Below are 19,255 nucleotides of genomic sequence, written 5' to 3' on the forward strand. Positions count from 1 at the left end.
GGCCTCCCAAGCATAAAAATGAAATTAAAAAAAAAACTTGAGTCCTTTCAAGGAAAATTGAAGGCACCTGAATAGCTTTGCAAAGTAAATGACCAACCTGATAAGCAAGACGATAATAATAGCTTAAACAACAGCCACTCAAGCAAATTAAACAAGATGTTTGGTTCTCTATACAAACTAAAGATAATATCTTGACATGTGTAACTCAATTGTTTTTTAGAAACCCAGATCCCCACCACATGGAAAATGCCAACTACTGTCGTGTAGGCCTCAGATAAGGGGAAACCGAGGACTAAACTCTGACCTCTGTTCTTTGCTCTAAATATCTTCCTGAGAGGCCTGGAGGAAGTGACATCCACAGGCCAAACTGTAACATTCCCTTCCATTGACCCCAAGTTTTTGGACAAAGCTTTGCTTCCTTAATCAATTACAAATCAAAGAATCTCTGAATCCACCAATGACCTGTAAGACCCCACTCCAAGATATCCTGCTTTTTTGGGCCAAATCAATGTGTGACCTTCATACATTAATTTGCAATTTTGCCTGTAACTTCTGCTTTCCTGAAATGTACCCCTGTCTTTAAAAGCCCTCGTCTGTAAGCCATCAAGGAGGTTGGGTCTTAAGTGTGAGCTGCCTTTCTTGCTTGCTTGGCACCATGAGAACAAATGTCCTTTTTTTCTCTTGCTGCAAACCTCAGTGTCAGTGTTTGACTTTACTGTGCTAGGTGAGTGGACCCATGGTCAGTTTGCTAATGCTCACACTATCTATACACACTTTCTCCCTTGGGTCGGGAGTGGTAGCATAATTTTAACCTGTTCTTTACCTTCACAAGCCTCTTCCCAGTTTGTACTTGTGTGCTTCTTTGTTTCCCTGTTTATTATCTGTCTCCCTCACTAGACCTGATGCTCCATGAGGGCCAGGTTGGTTTCATTCTCTGTGGATAGGGTTTAATGAATAACCCCCCTGTATCATGGTGATTCCCTTGAGTATGGGTAATGTCTCTACCCCGCTAGCACCTAACAGAATGTTCCCCACATACTATGTCCCTAGTATGCATTTATTGTTGAATGAGTGGGTACCTATTGTTAGAAGACTAAAAATTAGCATTTGACTACAGAATCAAGAATGTAGGAATGGATTTCTCATTAATTTGAGAACTTCAACTGTATCACTGGCAAACATTCCACAGGGTTTGTGATGTTTTCAGTAAGTTTAGAGCCATGATAGAACATCATTTTTTTTTTTAATGAGAAAAGATAATACTTGAAAAGTCAGAAAGCCAGAAGAAAATAATTGCAAAACAGGTGAGTAGGAGAATCACCTCATCCAAATCTAACCTGATCATGTGAAGCAACCTCACAGACTCGTGGAAGGTTGCAAACAACTACAGATAAATCTGTTTGGTGACATATAATAAAAGTTTGGCCTTGTCAGTTTTAGCATCCCATTTCACATTACCCCATGGCTAGCTGAATCATTTCAGACATATATTGTTAGCACTACATAGTACTTATGAACCTAGTTTAGTGCATTCACTCATTTAAGGCTTCCACAACCTCGTCAGATAGATTTTATTATTACAACGATTTTACTGAAGCATAGAGAGGTTAAGTGACTTGACAAAGATCACTCGGCTAACAGGTGGCAGAACTAGGCTGTAAACACAGGCCTATAATTATCAAAGAGTAAAAGACTCCCTTGGAATGAGCACACTGAGGAAACTAAAGATGAATGTGAATTAGAGTTATAAATGTTAATGATTGTTTTCTTTCATAATTGTCATAGTTCTCTGTATCCCACAGATAGTACCTGTGTCAGTAGTTTTTGTTTTCATTTTTAAATAATTTTAGGCAGGCACAATGTAATATGTAAACATACAAATGCAAAAAATATAAAATTAAGTGATTTGTATTATAAAGAATTTTTGCTTAGTTCCTTGAAGTAGCATCCTAGAGGTACTATTTGATAGCTGAACATTAATTGATTAGTAAATTGGGGAAAGATGAAGGGAGAAGAGTAATGGACCAGACTGAGGACACCTTGGGGTGCTCTGCCCTGCTTAGCTCTGCAGCTCTTACCTTCTCTGGGTCTTAGTTCCTCGGCAAACTTAGGATACTGGGTTAGGTGCCGTCTCGCTCAAACTGACTCTAGCTTTGTATAATTTTGTACAAAGGTACTGATATGTTAATAGAAAAATAAAGGCCAGGTATGGTGGCTCATGCCTGTAATCCCAGCACTTTGGGAGGCTGAGGTGGGCAGATTACCAGGTCAGGAGATCGAGACCATCCTGGTTAACACGGTGAAACCCCGTCTCTACTAAAAATACAAAAACAAACAAACAAAAATTAGCCGGGCATGGTGGTGGGCACCTATAGTCCCAGCTACTCAGGAGGCTGAGGCCAGAGAATGGTGTGAACCCAGGAGGCGGAGCTTGCAGTGAGCCAAGATCGTGCCACTGCACCCCAGCCCAGCCCGGGCGACAGAGCAAGACTCTGTCTCAAAAAAAAAAAAAAAAAAAAAAAAAAAGAAAAAAGAAAAAAAAAACTATGTAACTATCCTCTTATTTTTGACATGGGTTTTCAGGAAACCATCCTAATCCTATCAGTTCTATCTTCATAAACATTCTAGTTCCAACTAGAAAATTGCCTCTAGTCTTAAATACTTTCTAACCAGTTTTTTACACTATTATTGGATTTTTCTTTTTGAGATAAAATTCTTGGCTTTTCATTCTCCTGCTTAGGGTCCTTCAATAGCCACCCTTTCACTGAGATATGTCTGTGACCAAACTCGTTCCCATTCTACCTTGAACTTTGTGCTCCTCTCTACCAAATCATGTGCAGCTCTTTGAACTTCACCAGCTATCTCACATCTCTATGCATTTGCTCTGGTTATTTCCTCTGCCTGGAATGCTACCTCTTTCTGTCCCTTGTTTGTTTGGTGGACACTTTCAAGATTCAGGAAGATGTCAGCTCTTCTGTGAGCCTTTCCTGCCTGGACATTCTTCCATGCAGCAGTTTCCCCATTGCCCCGCCCAAGATAGAACTGACTGTTCCTTCTTTGGTGTTTCCACTGTCCCCAAAGCCAGCTTCTCTACCTGAGACATGTTAACATTTATTGTCTGTGTACTTCTCCTAATGCTCTCAACAGTAAAGAACATGTTACCTTCATCTTTGCATCTCCAGCATTTAGCACAGTGCTCCATATATGGTAGCAACTCAGTAGATACAAACAGATGAATAAAAAGATGAATGCAATTTGAATGAATGAAAAGGCATCAACTGTCTAAACAGTTGTTTCAATTTTTCAAGTTTTGGCCTAATGCTTTCAGAGATGGCAATGGAAGAGAAAAACGTGTGAAGAGTGAAAGAATGTTGTAGGGAGAAGGTCTTTCATTTCATTGTGTATATTGTTTTCAGCTGCTTCCGATACTATGATCTCTTTTGGATCTTATTAATGAAAATTTCAAGTATTTGATATGATATTAATAATGCTCCAATATGTATTTTGAAAACACTCCTAATTTTATTTGGACAGAAAACTAAAAAGGCTGGACGAGAGTGCACATGCTGCAATAGGAATTAATTTGAGAGCGTAGTGGTTCAGAATACAGTAATTATTTTGGGCTGTCTTTTCAAATTCAGCGAACTCAGATACTTATATGATTTTGAAATATTGCAGTAAATGGACCAAAGCCGACTCCAGTGTGTGAAAGATAGATTTTATACACATGCTTACATTTTTGATTAATTTATTCATTATTCAACCTACATTCATTGAGCACCTTCTTCTGCTCAGCTGTACCCTAGATGCTTTGGATTCAAAAAGATGGATTGGCGGATGGCTCTTTGGTTGTTCTAGACAAAGTCCTTGATGCTTGGAGAACGTTTTGCATTCATTTGTTGTCATGGTGATAGTTGCCCCACACAGACTGTCCAGGCACCCCAGCTCCTGTTGAATGTTCTGTCCTCTTCACCGCCTTTCCAGCAGTCCTCTACTAGTTCCTCTAGTGTATGGTATGTGCTCCCACCTTTGAGCTTTCCAACAAGTCTTTTCCTATTTGAAACCCTCTTATCAGAGAACTCAACTCATCTTTCAGACTTGCTTGGGTCAGTTCATCAAGGGAAGCTTTCCCTGATCCCCTAATCAGACCAGCTCTGGGGCTGTAGTGGTGCTTCGCAGGCCTTATTGATATCACAATTAATTAATAATGAATTTAGCTGCTTAATATCTGGTCTTCCTGCTGAAATATAATGTATACAAGAGGATGATCTGTGTACCTGTTTTTCCCCGTCTACTTCCAGAGTTCAGTCACGTGATGATATGGCGAGATTTGTAATAAAGATTTGCTGAATGAGTAAATGAACTAATATTGACAGAATTGCTAGGATGGACTAATTCCTCTTTGCCCTCTCCCAGCCCACGTCCTGCCTTTCCTCATTTATAATAAAAAATGCTTAATGGCTTAATGATACTCGGAGAGCAATTCCTTTTCCTAAATTGAATCGTACATGTTTGAACTCCCATAGTACATAAGGCCCTGTGGCTGTCAGTGACACTTGAGTATCCTTTTTACTGCTTCTCAAGTGGAAGGAAAGAACAGGAGAAGGAAGGTGATCCCTTTCTTAGCCAACCCAATCTTAGAGAAATAGAAAAGATCAATTGTGAGTATAACAACAGCAATCTCTTTCCCTGCATGAAAGAATCATGTTGCTCATTCATGGTTAAAGTAGGATTTTAAAATAGCCAATCTAGCAAAGGCAATGAGAATCAGGAGCAGAGACCAAATCATGTAACAATTCATTTTAGAAAAATGTCCTATAAACCGATCTCACAGTTGGAACTTAAAAGGCCCCAGATACAATCATGTTCTGTAGAGCCCCTGAAATTGCCTCTGGCACTAAAGAGATCCTAAGCAATATTACTCAGGGAGGAAGAGGAATAGGGCATCCATCACATTGTCATGCTCTGCCCTGTTCTCAAATTACAAAGTCAGACTCAGTCCAGAGTTGAGGGATGGTGTTCTTATTCTGCTTTTGTCTACCCTGTGTAGGTTATGATGGCTGGCTGGGGAGTGTGCTCCTCCAGCTTGTTTTTAGAGAGTCCATCTCTCTTGATTACCTCGACATCCCTTCCTCCTGGCCTGTGAGATCTCCTCCTGTATGCTGTCTCATGTTTCCATATTAAGGTGGCTTTAAATATCAGGCTGCCTTAAAACCCCTGAAGTTTTCTTTTCAGAAGGGGTTTGGAAGTCTCACCAAGCTCACTGGCAGAACAGAGCATCTCTTTACTCTATGGAAATAGACTAACTCAATATGACATCATTTCTGCTGCAGCCTTGTCTGCTTCCATGACTTTTGGAAACCATATTCTAATGAAAATCCAGTGACACTATTTCTTTGGTTCTGACAAAAATCAGAATTGTACCCACTCTTATAACACGTTCTCTTGCATTTCCCTAAGACTCCAAGGGTTAATATCTTTTAGGGTTTTATCATGCCTTTCCAGACTGTCTTTTTGCTTCATCTATATCAATGGCATCAGTTTCACTTGGAGCAACACGATTCTTGGCCCTATCCCAGAGCTACTGAATCATTAACTTTGGAAGAGATGCCCTGCAATTTGTGTTTTAAAAGTTTATACAGGTAAGCTTGGTGGAAGTTTACCTTTGCATTGACTGATAACAAAAAAAAGGCTTCTTCATTAATTTAATAGTTCAGGAGAAATTGAAACTACTGGGGAGACGGAGGGCCTATTGAGAACCATCCCAGCAACCTGACCACAGCTGGTCTTCCTTCGACACCATGAACCACACTTTCCAAACCTTCTTCACTCCTGCCAACAGCAGCCGCTCCCGCAATTATGAGATGCTCAAGGAGGAGCATGAGGTGGCTGTGTTGGGGGCACCCCACAACTCTGCTCCCCCAATGTCCACCATGATCCACTTCAGCAGTGAGACCTCTGTGCCCGACCATGTTGTCTGGTCGCTGTTCAACACCCTCTTCATGAACTCCAGCTGCCTGGGCTTCATAGCATTTGCCTACTCCATGACGTCTAGGGACAGGAAGATGGTTGGTGACCTGACCAGGGCCCAGGCCTATGCCTCCACTGCCAAGTGCCTGAACATCTGGGCCCTGATTGTGGGCATTGTCATGACCGTTCTGCTCATCATCATCCCGGTGTTGATCTTCCAAGTCTATTGATAGATCAGGAGGCATCATCCAGAACAGGGGCTCTGCCCGTGACCTATACCCCATGCACTCCATCTTCCGTTCCTTGCCCTGCCCCTGGAGCCAAGTCCTGTATCAGCCTTTTGTCCTCACACACTTTTATACAATGGCATTCAATAAAGTGCACATACTTCTGGTTAAAACAAACAAACAAAAAAGTTGAGAGCCAGGTGAGGTGGCTCACACCTGTAATTCCAGCACTTTGGGAGGCCGAGGCAGGTGGATCACGAGGTCAAGAGATGGAGACCATCCTGTCCAATGTGGTGAAACCCCATCTCTACTAAAAGTACAAAGATTAGTCGGGCGTGGTGGCAGGCACCTGTAATCCCAGATACGTAGGAGGCTGAGGCAGGAGAATTGCTTGAACTTGGCAGGCAGAGCTTGCAGTGAGCTGAGATCGCACCACTGCACTCCAGCCCAGGCAACAGAGCGAGACTCCATCTCAAAAAAAAAAAAAAAAAAAAAAAAAAAAGTTCAATAAAGATCATGAATCAATGGTTTAACATTCTCATAACAACTATATAACATAATTTAAAGCAGATTTATTTATGCATGAATAATAAATACACTAAAACTATGTGGTTGTATCAAATGAGTCAGTATGTGCAAAATACTTAGAACAGTGTTTGGCACATAATATATGATGTACAAATATTAGCAGATATTAACATTATTATTATTTGGCTCCACAGGATATTCATTAACTAAGTATAGCCACCCCTTGCCATTTTCTCCCAGAGAAGATTTAAAGGGACTTACCAAGACAAAAACTAAACAACAGTTAATAAATTTGAGAGACAGTAAAAAATAATCACATTAAACAAAAAGAAAATGAAATTTTAGTGCACGCCATAGAAATACCCATAACGAACTCTTCAAATTTTAATTATTGCATCTACTTTATATTATTCTGTGTACGTAAAGTAAATGAACTGGCTAGCTGTTCACCCAATCTTTTCTGTTTTCTTTCTGGGCACTTCTTCACCTGACCCAGCAAACCCTCCCCTTCTGTCCTCTACTCTTTCTTTCCAAGGCTCCAGGCTGCAGGTTGGCACCTACGATGACCTTGCATGATGTTAGAGCCCATGACCACCTGGGTCCTTAAACGCATGAAGCTAATCTTCCTGCTGGTCCCCTACATGCTGTATTTATCCTGATTTTAGCAGAATAATACATAGACTTCTTCTGTAGTAATTTGAGCTCCCTGAAATAAAATATGGGGTAATTGAATCTTACACTTATTTAATTCTTCTGTAGTATGAGTGTTAACATGAAGTGGCCAGAGATCTGCTTTAAAGTTTCACCCACACGCAGTTCTATGGCAAGAGTCAAAGTGAACTACATCAAGACGGGCATATATAAAAGATGCCATTCTTTTTCAAGGCACCATGCATATCCAAATGGTATCCTTCTATAAGGTATGAAAACAGCTAGTTCCTCTCTGTCAGAATAAAAAACTATGGAATTGTTGTGGAAGTGGGTTCTCTCTTCAAACTTTAGAAATGCATTCAAATCTCACCATTTACCAGCTCTATTACCTTGGGGCAGCCAGTGAACATTTCCAAGGATTAGGTTTCCTCTTTAGGAAATGGGGATAGAGCTGTGAAGATTAAATGAAATGAAAGCATTGGAAAGTGCTTCTCATGATGCCTAGCCTATTGATGCCTAGCATTGATGCTAGTCAATGCTTTTTTGTTATTTTATACAGATCAGGAATAAAGAGGAGAAGGACAGATTAGTACCTTGTGTCAGAGAACCTTGCTGAGTTGGCGAGGCTGCACCTCTTGTCAGAATCATACTGCAAGATGGAAGTTATATGCTAGGCATGAAGGGAATGCCTTTGTAGGAGAAATGAGAAAAAAGAGGAAGGAAAACTTTGTCTTTCTATATGCAGACACTTGCATAACATTTCCTCCTTGAGTTCTTGAATCCCAATGAGAGAAATGAGCGTATGTTTGGGAAGAAGGCTCATGAATTAATATTTTTCCCAATGGAGAAGCTCACAGAAACTTTGAAGTGTTTATTAAAGAGTTGATAATGAGGAGAAAACTTTTTGAAAATCATATTAAAAAGTACCTCCCAAACTGCTTCAATAATTTAACCTTGGAATCACAAGGCTCTACTGGAATAGAAAGAACACATTTTTCTCTTCCCCCAACAGGCCCGGGTGTATCGCATGCATGCTGATAACTCTGATGGCCTCTTGCTAGGAGTTGGCAGTGGAATGATACCCTTTTGTGACCAATCGAATAATTACTGAAGTAGAAATTTGTAATCCTGATATCAAATATTTCATAATGACATCAATTTAAACTTAATACTGCTCTTATCTTTTGACCAAAATAAGGTTTAATATGTTTTTCTCCTACAGGGGGTGAAATAAGGAAAGACTTTATTATACAAGATAATTAAAATTCTTCCTGAGGTTAAAAGTGATTTAAAAAGAATCACAACATGAGATAATTAGGCCTTATTAGACACTTTATCTGCTTCACTGAAGTCACTTTTTCCAGGATGATAAAATGTGCCTTTGTCTTTTTTTAGAAAGCTGGATACCAAATTTGGGGAAAAAAATGATCTTTCCTCCTCCTCTTAGACTCAGCACATGACTGTGTGAATGGATTTGTGGAAATAATTTAATGACAGGGTTACAGTTTCCAAAAGCTAGACCTTTATAGAATGTGATGGTTTTCAAGTACTTATTCATTTTTCTAGTGGAATTACATTTTACCCTCTATTTTTAGTTGGTTAACAGAAAATGATATGAATTTGTGTTTTCTGATTTTTTTTTTCTCCTGATAGGCAGAATAATAACAGGTTAGTGTTGGGATATTTAACAAAATCCTTTTGTTACTTGACAGACTCGTTTATGCTTTCTTATGCTATAACAGGTAAGGCAAAGAATGTCAGTGTTTGTGTTTTTAATGTCTAATGAACATACAATAACCGTGCAGCAGTGGATGGTATTTTTTAGATGAAAAGTCGTTCCGGCATTTAAAGCACATGAGGTTTTTGTAAGAGGAAACAGGTACCCTACGAGCATGGGAGTTTTGCCAGAGTTCTAAACTGTATCCCTACATGAGGTCTGATATTGCTTTTCTATTCTGCTTTTAGGCTCAATGATGATGATGCTATGACTGCCGCCCTCTGCTAATGGCTCTTTGGGCTTCCAGTGGGTATTTTCTTTTTTTAACAGTGTTCAAAGCAACTAACAATAAATGAATGAAGTACTGGCTTGTGCCCATAAGTTGGTATCCAACTTATTTTTATCTATTGACCAATGGATAAAAGGAAATTGTTATACTTTGCCTTTAAGAAAACATTTTGGTTTTATTGACAATGACTTGTTATATAGGTTTTTATCCGATCTTTCTGAGTGACCTTTTCCTTCAAGAAAAGGCTATGGATAGATCAGTGCAGCAGGGTTAGGTAAAAGATACAGGTCTCTTTGAATGAAAGCTAGAAATATAGAATTGTTAAGCAAATGTCTATTTCAAGGTGACATCTCTGGAAGAAAAATAGTATACTTCGATAGAAAAATAGCTTCTGTCATACTTTTGTGGGGTCTATTGTAAATGATATAAAGAAAATTGCTGCTTTAAAGAGAAACTTAAACAGTAAAACAAGAATGGAATGGAGCCAAAATTGTGAGCATAAATGGAGTTACATCAACAGTATCCATTAAGTGAGGTTTTCAGCATTCACATGTAAGAGTACTGCTGCTTTTCAGAGTAGCAGTGCTGTATACACTTGCCTCTCCGTCAAGCTGGTAGGTCCTGTCAGGAAGCATATGACACCTTCAGGGTCCTGGCGATGCATAAGAGTTAATAAAAAATGCACAACACAAATACAGCTTAAGCAACGATTACAAAGCCAGTGTGCACATAGCCACTATCTAAGTAAAGAAATAGAACACTGTCAGCACAGTTCATTGCTGTATATTGATTTTTGAATCAGGTAAACTTGCTACATCTTCATTAATTCTAATGATTAATGGAATCTTTTAGATTTTTCTATACCCACCTATATGATCTGTGAGTTATGACAGTTTGGTTCCTTTCTTTCCAATCCTTTTACCTTTCATTCTGTTTTTGCCTTACTGTAGTGTCTGGGGCCTTCAGTACAATGTTGAATAGAAGTAATGATGTCATCCTTGTCCATTCCCAGTCTCAGAAGGAAATGTTTGATGTTTCACCATTAAATATAATGCTTGATTTTCTAGGTTGTTTGCTAATATTTATCTCAACAGGATGCTGAATTTTATCAGTTGTCTTTTCTGGCTCTGCCCAGGTCATCATAATATTCAACAAATGTGCTGAATCACATCAATTGATTTTCTAATATTAAAACAACTTCGAATTCCTGGAGCAAATCAAAGTTGGTCCCATTTTATTAATTCTATGTATAGTTGGATTTAATTTGCTAACATTTTATTTAGAATATTTGAATCTCTGTTCATAGGTGAGATTGGCCTGCTATTCTTTTGTGTGTCAAGTTTTTCACCAAGGTTATCTTGAAATGTATCCTCTTTTTCTGATCTCTGGAAGGTTTCTTGTAAGACTGGTGTTCTTTCTTTTTTAAATATTTAGAACAACTCACTAGTAAAGCTATCTAAGCCTGCAGTTTCTTTGTGGGAATGTTTTAAAGTCTATTTATTTTTATGTCAGCTTTCTAAGTTACGTTTTTCTAATAATTTGTCACTTTCTTCTGTTTCCATTTTTTTGCATGTCGTTTGTGTTTTCCTCATCTTTAATATCTGCAGCAACTGCAGCATTGTCTCCTTTTTTTTTCCTGGTATTGATTACTTGTGCTTTTCATTTTTTCTCCTTGACCAACCTCTCAAAGCACTTATAAATTGAGCTTTTTTTGGTTCTCATGTGTATATTTTTTTGTTACATGTATAGTCATGCCTTTATTATTTCCTTATTTTTCATTACTGGATTTAATTCACTCTTTTTTTTCTAACTTATTGATCTGGAATCTTAGCTCATTAAATTTCAAGCCTGTCATCTTTTCTAATAAATGCATTTAAGTATGTATTTTTTCTTCTAATTCCTGTGTATTCTCAGTTCTGTGATAAATACTAATTTTGTTATTCATCATTTCAAAAACTCTCTATCTTTCTGATTTCTCCTTTGATCCATTGGTTAGTTAGATGCATTATTTCTCAGATTAAGCCATATTGGGAAATTTTAAGAGTTATCTTATGCTTATCAATTTCTAGCATAATTACATTGTAATTGGAAAATATACTCTGAGATTTCAGTTCTTTTAAATTTGTTGAGATATTCATTTTGGTCTATATATTGTTATTACTAAAATAATTTCATGCATTTTTGAAAATAAAGTGTATTCTGCAGTTATTGAATTTGATCGTTCTACATGTCCACTGATTTCAGGTTTATTAATTATGTTCTTCAAATCTGCTCTATCCTTACTAATTTTTTTTTTTTTTTTTTTTTTTTTTGAGATGGAGTCTCGCTCTGTCACCCAGGCTGGAGTGAAGTGATGTGATCTCGGCTCACTGCAACCTCTGCCTCCTGGGTTCAAGTGATTCTTCTGCCCCAGCCTCCCAAGTATCTGGGATTACAGGTGTGCCACCGCGCCTGGCTAATTTTTTGTATTTTTAGTAGAGACAGGGTTTCACCATGTTGGCAAGGCTGGTCTTGAACTTCTAACCTCAAGTAATCTGCCAACCTTGGCCTCCCAAAGTGCTTGGATTACACACGTGAGCCTCTGCGCCCTACTTCCTTACTGATTTTTGTCTGATGCTTCTTTCAAATACTAAGGGAAGTGTGTTACAATGCCCTATTGTAACTATGGATTAGTTTCTCTGTGCATTTCTGTCATGTTTTATTTTGTTTTGGAACTATATTATTAGGTGAGTGTGATTTAGAATTGTATCTTCCTTGTGAATTGAACATTTTATCCTTATGAAGGAGCTTATTTTTCTTTCCTAGTGTCTTTTTTCTTAAGTTTTATTTTGTGTGATATTTATATGCTACATCAGTTTTTTTGTGGTTTATGTTTGCATGACATACCTCGTTACATTCTTTTGCTTTAAATCTTTTTGTCCTTTGTTTTATATCTCTCTATTTTTTTTTTTTTTTTTTTTTTTTTTTTTTTTGAGACGGAGTTTCGCTCTTTTTGCCCAGACTGGAGTGCAACCGCACGATCTCGGTTCACTGCAACCTCTGTCTCCCGGGTTCAAGCAATTCTCCTGCCTCAGCCTCCCGAGTAGCTGAGATTAGAGGTATGTGCTGCCACCTCGGCTAATTTTGTATTTTTAGTAGAGACAGGTTTCTCCATGTTGGTCAGGCTGATCTTGAACTCCCGACCTCAGGTGATCCACCTGCCTCGGCCTCCCAAAGTGCTGGGATTACAGGTTGTGAGCCACCCCGCCCAGCAGTAAATATCTCTTTTAAATGCATATATTTTATTTAAAAAAAAGGCTAACAAGCTTTGTCTTTTAATTGAAACTTTATAATCTAATTACATTTAATGCACTCATTTATATATTTAGCTTAATTCTACAATTTGCCTCTGTTTTATTTGACCTGCTCTTTCTCTGATTTTTTTCTTATTTCACTTGAATTATGTATTTTTAATCATTCAATTTTCTTTACCTTATTAATTTAGAAGTCTATATTCTTTTTTCTGTTCTTTTAGTGATTATTTCTAGAAATTAGCAAGCCTCCTTGACTTATCAAAATCCAATGTCTGTCTGCTGACGAGTTGATGGGTGCAGCACACCAACATGGCACAAGTATACATATGTAACAAACCTGCACGTTATGCACGTGTACCCTAGAACTTAAAGTATAAAAAAAAAAATTATACTCTTCTCCAAGATAACACAAGAATCTTAGATCATTTGTTTAACTTTTGTCATTTATTTGGTAAATTTCATTCTCTCTCAAAATATATTTTAAATCCCACTAACATTATTATTTTATACACTCAATATTAATTAACAATATTAGTATTATATATGTGTACTATATTTATACAGAGAAAGAGAGAGAGAAATTTATTTCAAGGCATTTGCTCATGCAATTGTGGGAACTGGCAAGTCTGAAAACTTAAGGCAGGTCAGCAGGCTGGAAATTCTCAGGTAGGAGTTGATGCTACAATCTTGAGGCGGAATTTTTTCTTCCTCAGGGAAACCTCAGTTTTGCTTTTAGGGCCTTTTAACTATTCCACATTATTGACAATAATCTCCTTTACTCAAAGTCAACTGATTGTAGATGTTACCCACAACTACAAAATACCTTCCCAATAACATGTAGATTAGTGTTTGCTTGAGTAACTTGGTACTATAGCCTAGCCAGGTTGACACATAAAACTAACTATCACAGACTTCATTTAAACATTTATTAGAAAGCTTTTAATATATTCAATATCTCTTACCATCTCTTCTGTAGGTTTTATTCTTTTGTCTCTATATTAAATTGTGGATTTTTTTTTGTCATGTACCTTCAAAGGTACTAATTCTCTTTTCACCTGTATCTAGTCTACTGTTACATTCATCTGCTTTTAAAAATACTGTCACTAAAGCTTGTCTTTTACTTTTTTTAACCGCAAAAAACCTAGTTATTTTATAGTACATACCTGTTATTTCTAATATCTCAAGTTCTTGTGGTCTTTCTGTTTTCTGTTGTTTCTGTGGGTATGTTTTAGTTTATCTTGCATCTTTGTATTTGTGTTGTCTGTATGGTTGCCTTTCTGTGCTGGACATAGTGTTTAAAAAATTATTTGTAGAACGAATTTGAGGACAAGAATGAGGGTATCTTCCTCCTTAGGTGATTTTTATTTGCTTGTCAGGTGCCTGGATGTGTTGGCCTTTCAAGATAACTTTAATCCATGTTTAAGGAATGAAATATCCTGGGCTATCCAGATGAAAGAAGACATTCTAAAACTCTTTCAATGCTGGTTTTAATCTGTTAACATTTACTACTGGGATGGATACAGCCTTTAGGAAGCTTGGCTCAAAGTAAGTTGGGAGATTATTTACCAAGGTTACCATCCTGCAGATCAAGACCTTGACTTTTCACCTTTAGCCCTAGCAGTTTGCCAGAAGTCCATCCCTTAGGCTCCTGTTTTTAATCAGCGAAAGTGGCCTTGAGTTCCTTTCTCACCGTGCTGTGTTAGCCTGCTGGGTCACCACCTGGCAATTCCTTACTATCTTGTTAGTTCTTGGATTCAGTTTTTTCAGTGTCCTCAGACGGAAGGATGGTCCCAGTTTCCCAGGCCTTTATTATAGAAAGTAGATGCCTCCTATTTGTTCATTTTTGATGTAAATTATATCTTATTTAGCTTCTTAACTGGAACTTTAAACACGTAGTAATTTGCTTACAAAAAGACTAATTACCTATGAATAACCTCTTTCTGATTTTACCAGTTTTCCCACTTTCATTAATTAAACATTGTGGAAAAGATGAGTTGGAGTAAAGATAATAGACTTACATGAGAAACTGATAAGTCTCTTCTAGTTGTAGAGAGTTTGATCACTGACTTGATCTTTTCACCCCAATTCGTTGTTTTCTTTTTATCCAAATTGTTCCCTTTCTGTCCTCTTTTATCATCTTCATGCTCTTGTTGCAAGGACCTTACAGACTCAGATGACTCATCTAATCCCTTTCTAATTCATCTTCACTTTGCAGGCTCACTCATACTGATAAGGCTGAGGGAACTTTCATATCACCTATAGGTAGAGCCTGTAAGCAATCACTTTTCAGGTCATCTTCTTTGTAGTGTGCCTAAGGGGCTCTAGGCATGTATACTTTCTTTAGTGTTTTCTAATGTTAATGTATATTGCTCATCTCTCAATTCTTGACTCATACTCTACTTCTCCATTGGAATCATTTCCCTGTTTTGAGGCCTGATCTCTTGACTAGTCCTCTCTGTATATGGATAGAGCATTTCCCTTCAATTACACTTGCTGCTTGATATCTTGCAAGGAGTGAACTGAGTTCTTAGACACATGGCCTTACTTCTGTTTGCAACATTCTATTGCTTTGTCTTACCTCAGAGACTGAATTTCTATGGCCGTTGGAGTTCTTCTACACCAAGCCAATGTATACCATATCTCTTTGGATCTTCTGGTTTGTACTGCTGTGTTCCTGTCCCTCTCTCACTGGAACTACCTGTCTTGATTTAGTCTATTTCCTACCATCCTGAGCCATTAAGGGCTCAAGAAGCCCACCTTTGTGTTATTTTTTCCATCTTAGGCTTGAAATACCAGTGGAAACTATGGTTTTGTTGACACTGGTATTTTTGCACTCTTTATTTTGTTTTTTTTCTTTTTGCCATTTACCTCTTGCAACTTTTCTATTTCCTATGGCTACATTCCTTATCTTGCACCACACTGTTGGTTTTGATGTTTTCCCTGCTATTCATTCATTGCAATTTAAGTTACATTTATGTTATTTCTGTTCTCTACACATTCCTATTTTCTGTTGTTCTTTCCTGCTGTGCTTTGGCCATATATTCCTTGAGAACAGGTGACTTTGCACGGCTAAGGTGTTATGCACTGGCCACTATAGGCTTGATTTATTTGAGCTTCTAACTTCCCTGTCATGTAGTTGTTACCAGGACTTTCTTAGGAAAAAATTGGCCACCGGGGGGACTCTCCTTTCTGGAAACAAACAGTTCTGTATCTGGATATCAGCAATGTTCTCATTTTAGAACAGCCACCCCTATTGCTGTATCATAAGATCGAAAGAAACATTTATCATGGGACTCAATACTAACAGAAGAGATCTTTTTTTTTTGTTTGTTTAACATTGTTTAAAACAAGCATATAAATAACCCAAACAAAACTCTACTAATCACTCTGTGTTCTGGAAGTCGTCATTAAACTAGAAGGTTTGGAGTGGAAAGGTATCTTTTGTAGTAATATGAGGAAGCTAACCATAGAGATTACACTAAGAAATTATTATTTTGGATCATTAACATCTGTGAGAAGCTTGTACAGTGATGTTACTCATCTCATAAAGCATGTCTCAAAATGAAAAAAAGGGGAGAAGAACTAAAAACAATGAAAACATTTTTAGTTAAAAATTCTGCCTCACCCACATAATGCAGTTTGTCCTGTCAGAATTCGTTGCTTAGAGCCACAAAGAGCAATGGGAGAATTTTCTCTTTCATTTAAATTTGCATCCTCACTGCCAAACAAGCTGAACAATGATTCACATGAGAATGATTTTTCTTAGTATTTATAACTCAGTCCATAATGACTCATTGGGGAATTTACAGACAAGAACATTTTTAACAAGAGTCTCACTGACCTGTTAGAAAAGGTCTCTGAAAGGTAAAAATTGAGGGTAAAGAAGAAAAATTTCCCCAGAGAACTTTATACAGTTTTGATATCGTCAAGAATTACTGTAGTGATATAGCTTTCCCTTTTAGATGAGAAAGAACTTAGTTACTTTCAGGGTATGAAGCAGATAGAAAGGTCACGATTACCACTATGATTACAGACACCTACACACTATTTCATGGAGTAATGAAATAAATGAAGAATTTACCACAAATGGATACACATGTGCTTATAAAAATCACCAATACCATAAATAGCAATGAAAGTGACACTAAACGTGGACTAAAGAAGTACACCTAATAGAAAAAATTGGAAAGTATTGCTGCCTCCTAAGTTTCTTCCAGAAAAAGTTAATGAACTGATTTTGGAAACACAGTTGAGAACATCTGGTTGAGGGTAAATTGAGAAGGAAACAGATGTGATGTCACTACTGTGGATGACTGGACAGTGAGAGGAGGGAAGGATGCATTCCTCATACAGATTATAAAACAGGTGCAGGAATATGATCTGGTTGTGATACGAAACTTGAACTATCCAGACATCTGCTGGAAGCCTTATTTTGCTAAAAGCAGGGCTTTGATAAACGCTTCAATTGCCTTGATGAGACTTTGTTCTTCAAGAAGAGAGAAGTTGTAATATGTAGAACATTGGAGCTAATTCTTACTAGTAAGGAAGAAGTCGCTGGTGATGCAGAAGTAATGGAAGACATCTCAGATTTCATAATAAGAAAAATATAAGATAATTCCCATAATAATCAGACATATAGATTTTTGTTGAAAAAACCCAAATCAAAACAAAATCAAAGAAAAGTATAGTTGATTGGCAGGTGTTTATGGGGGAGAACGTGGTTCAAGATAGGTAGAAGGCTCCAAACATAGAAATTCAGAAAACAAAATATAGCCCCAATGCACTTGAGGATGTAGAGATATAAAAAGAAATCAATGTAGCTGCATAAAATGCTGTCTGCTGCGGTCTAATTTTGTAAGAAATCCACTAATATTGCTTTCAATATTAGACTTAAATATCAAAAAGGTATGAAAGATGATAGAAAAACTAAAATCTAGAATTTTCACAGACATTCTCTGCTTGAGAAACAGAAAGGAACTAAAGCTGGGCTGAAGCAGTTCAAGGATGGTGGGAAAGTTGGTTCCCAAGCTGGCCCTGTTTAAATATTATAGGCAGAACATCATTTCCTTCAAGTACTACCATTCACTAGACTTACAGGCTTCATCTCTTTTATTTGGGTTTATAAATGTGCTGGAACTTTGTGGTGCTAATTTGGACAGGGACAGGAAAATATCAAGTTATGGATAAGTATTACTTTATATAGTCACTGGATCAGGTGCTATAACCATCGGATCAGTCTTACCTGATCATATTCTGTTGATAACAGAATGCCCAGTTACTTTGCAGGCACAGAGCTAAAAAGTTGTAAGTCTAACAGTAAGAGTATGGACAGGAAACTTTGACCTCTTTTAAAAGCAAAGAGTCTGTTTTCTAGGAATGTCTGGGGAGAAGAACCCTCCCCATACCTTACTATAAATAGTCTTTGAAGTTCTTGCAGTCAAAACCTGCTCTGCCAGTGCATCTGTATAGCAACCTGTACAGGTTAAAACTTCCCTAGCCCATACGACTTGCCCCAAACACCAGATAAGAGAGATGTATTTGAGCATCACCTCCTGTTTCCTTGCTGGTCAATCTCACAATAAGGCCTTTATGTTCTCAGAAACCGGTACCATAGTATTGGTTTCTATGTGCATCGGGCAGTGAGCCCTTTTGCTTGATAATAGTGCTGGCTGCTGACCAAGGGATGCCCTTCATCGGCCACTGGTGTTTAGGAGAGCTGGCATAGGATAAGACTGGGTTGTGCTTACCTTAGAGGTGGTCAGGTAGTCTGTGAACCACGGCTCATGATCCTGGTTCATTTAACTCCTGGTTCCTGAAGCAATGTGTCACAGTAACAAGAACCTTTGCTGAACCATCACTTATTTCTGTCCCAATTGTCTCATGCCTTCTAAGGACTCTTCAATCTCTCTTTTTTTCTCAACTTCTGTCACCCTACCCTATCCTAATGAGGGAAAATTATTCTTAGACTGGGGGGATATTCCTTTCTCTTCACACCCTATTGTCTACACAAGCAACCCATAAACCTTGCCTGAATCAAGGAAGTAAACTGAGAAATGGTAAGGAGAAAACACATGGGAGAAAACACACTTTTTTCCCTAAAAATTATTTTGTCTTAATGTTTGAAAAAATAAACTTATTTTTAGATTTTAGGTTCACATGCAGTTGTAAGAAATAATGGAGATCCAGTATACCCTTTACTGAAATTCCCCTAATGGTAGGTAACATCTTGAAAGCTATATTATAATATCACAGCCAGGATATAAACACTGATACAACTCAACAATCTTAATTCTGATTTTTCCAGTTTTTGTTGTACTAATGTGTGTGTGTTTAGTTATATACAATTTTATCACATGTGAAGTTTCCTGGGGTCACCATCACAGTCAAGGTGCCCAACAATTCTATCACCAAAGAATTCCTTCATTTTGCCCTCTCACCACCATTACCAGTTCCCTTCAATGCCCTCTTTAGAAGCCCCAGGAAGCCCATTCATCTCTTCCCCATTGCCAAAATTTTGTATTTTCCTGTCTTTTCAAAAGTGTCACACAAATGAAATAATTTAGTGTGTAATCTTTTGGGA

General features: G+C 37.7%; 1 pseudogene; it reads left to right on the forward strand.

Annotated features, from left to right (window-relative positions):
- Positions 1 to 5,769: 5,769 nt before the first annotated feature.
- Positions 5,770 to 6,239, forward strand: LOC119624805 (interferon-induced transmembrane protein 3 pseudogene; annotated as a pseudogene).
- Positions 6,240 to 19,255: the final 13,016 nt, after the last annotated feature.

Source organism: Chlorocebus sabaeus, chromosome 8, assembly GCF_047675955.1.
Source record: "Chlorocebus sabaeus isolate Y175 chromosome 8, mChlSab1.0.hap1, whole genome shotgun sequence".
Taxonomy (NCBI): Eukaryota; Metazoa; Chordata; class Mammalia; order Primates; family Cercopithecidae; genus Chlorocebus; species Chlorocebus sabaeus.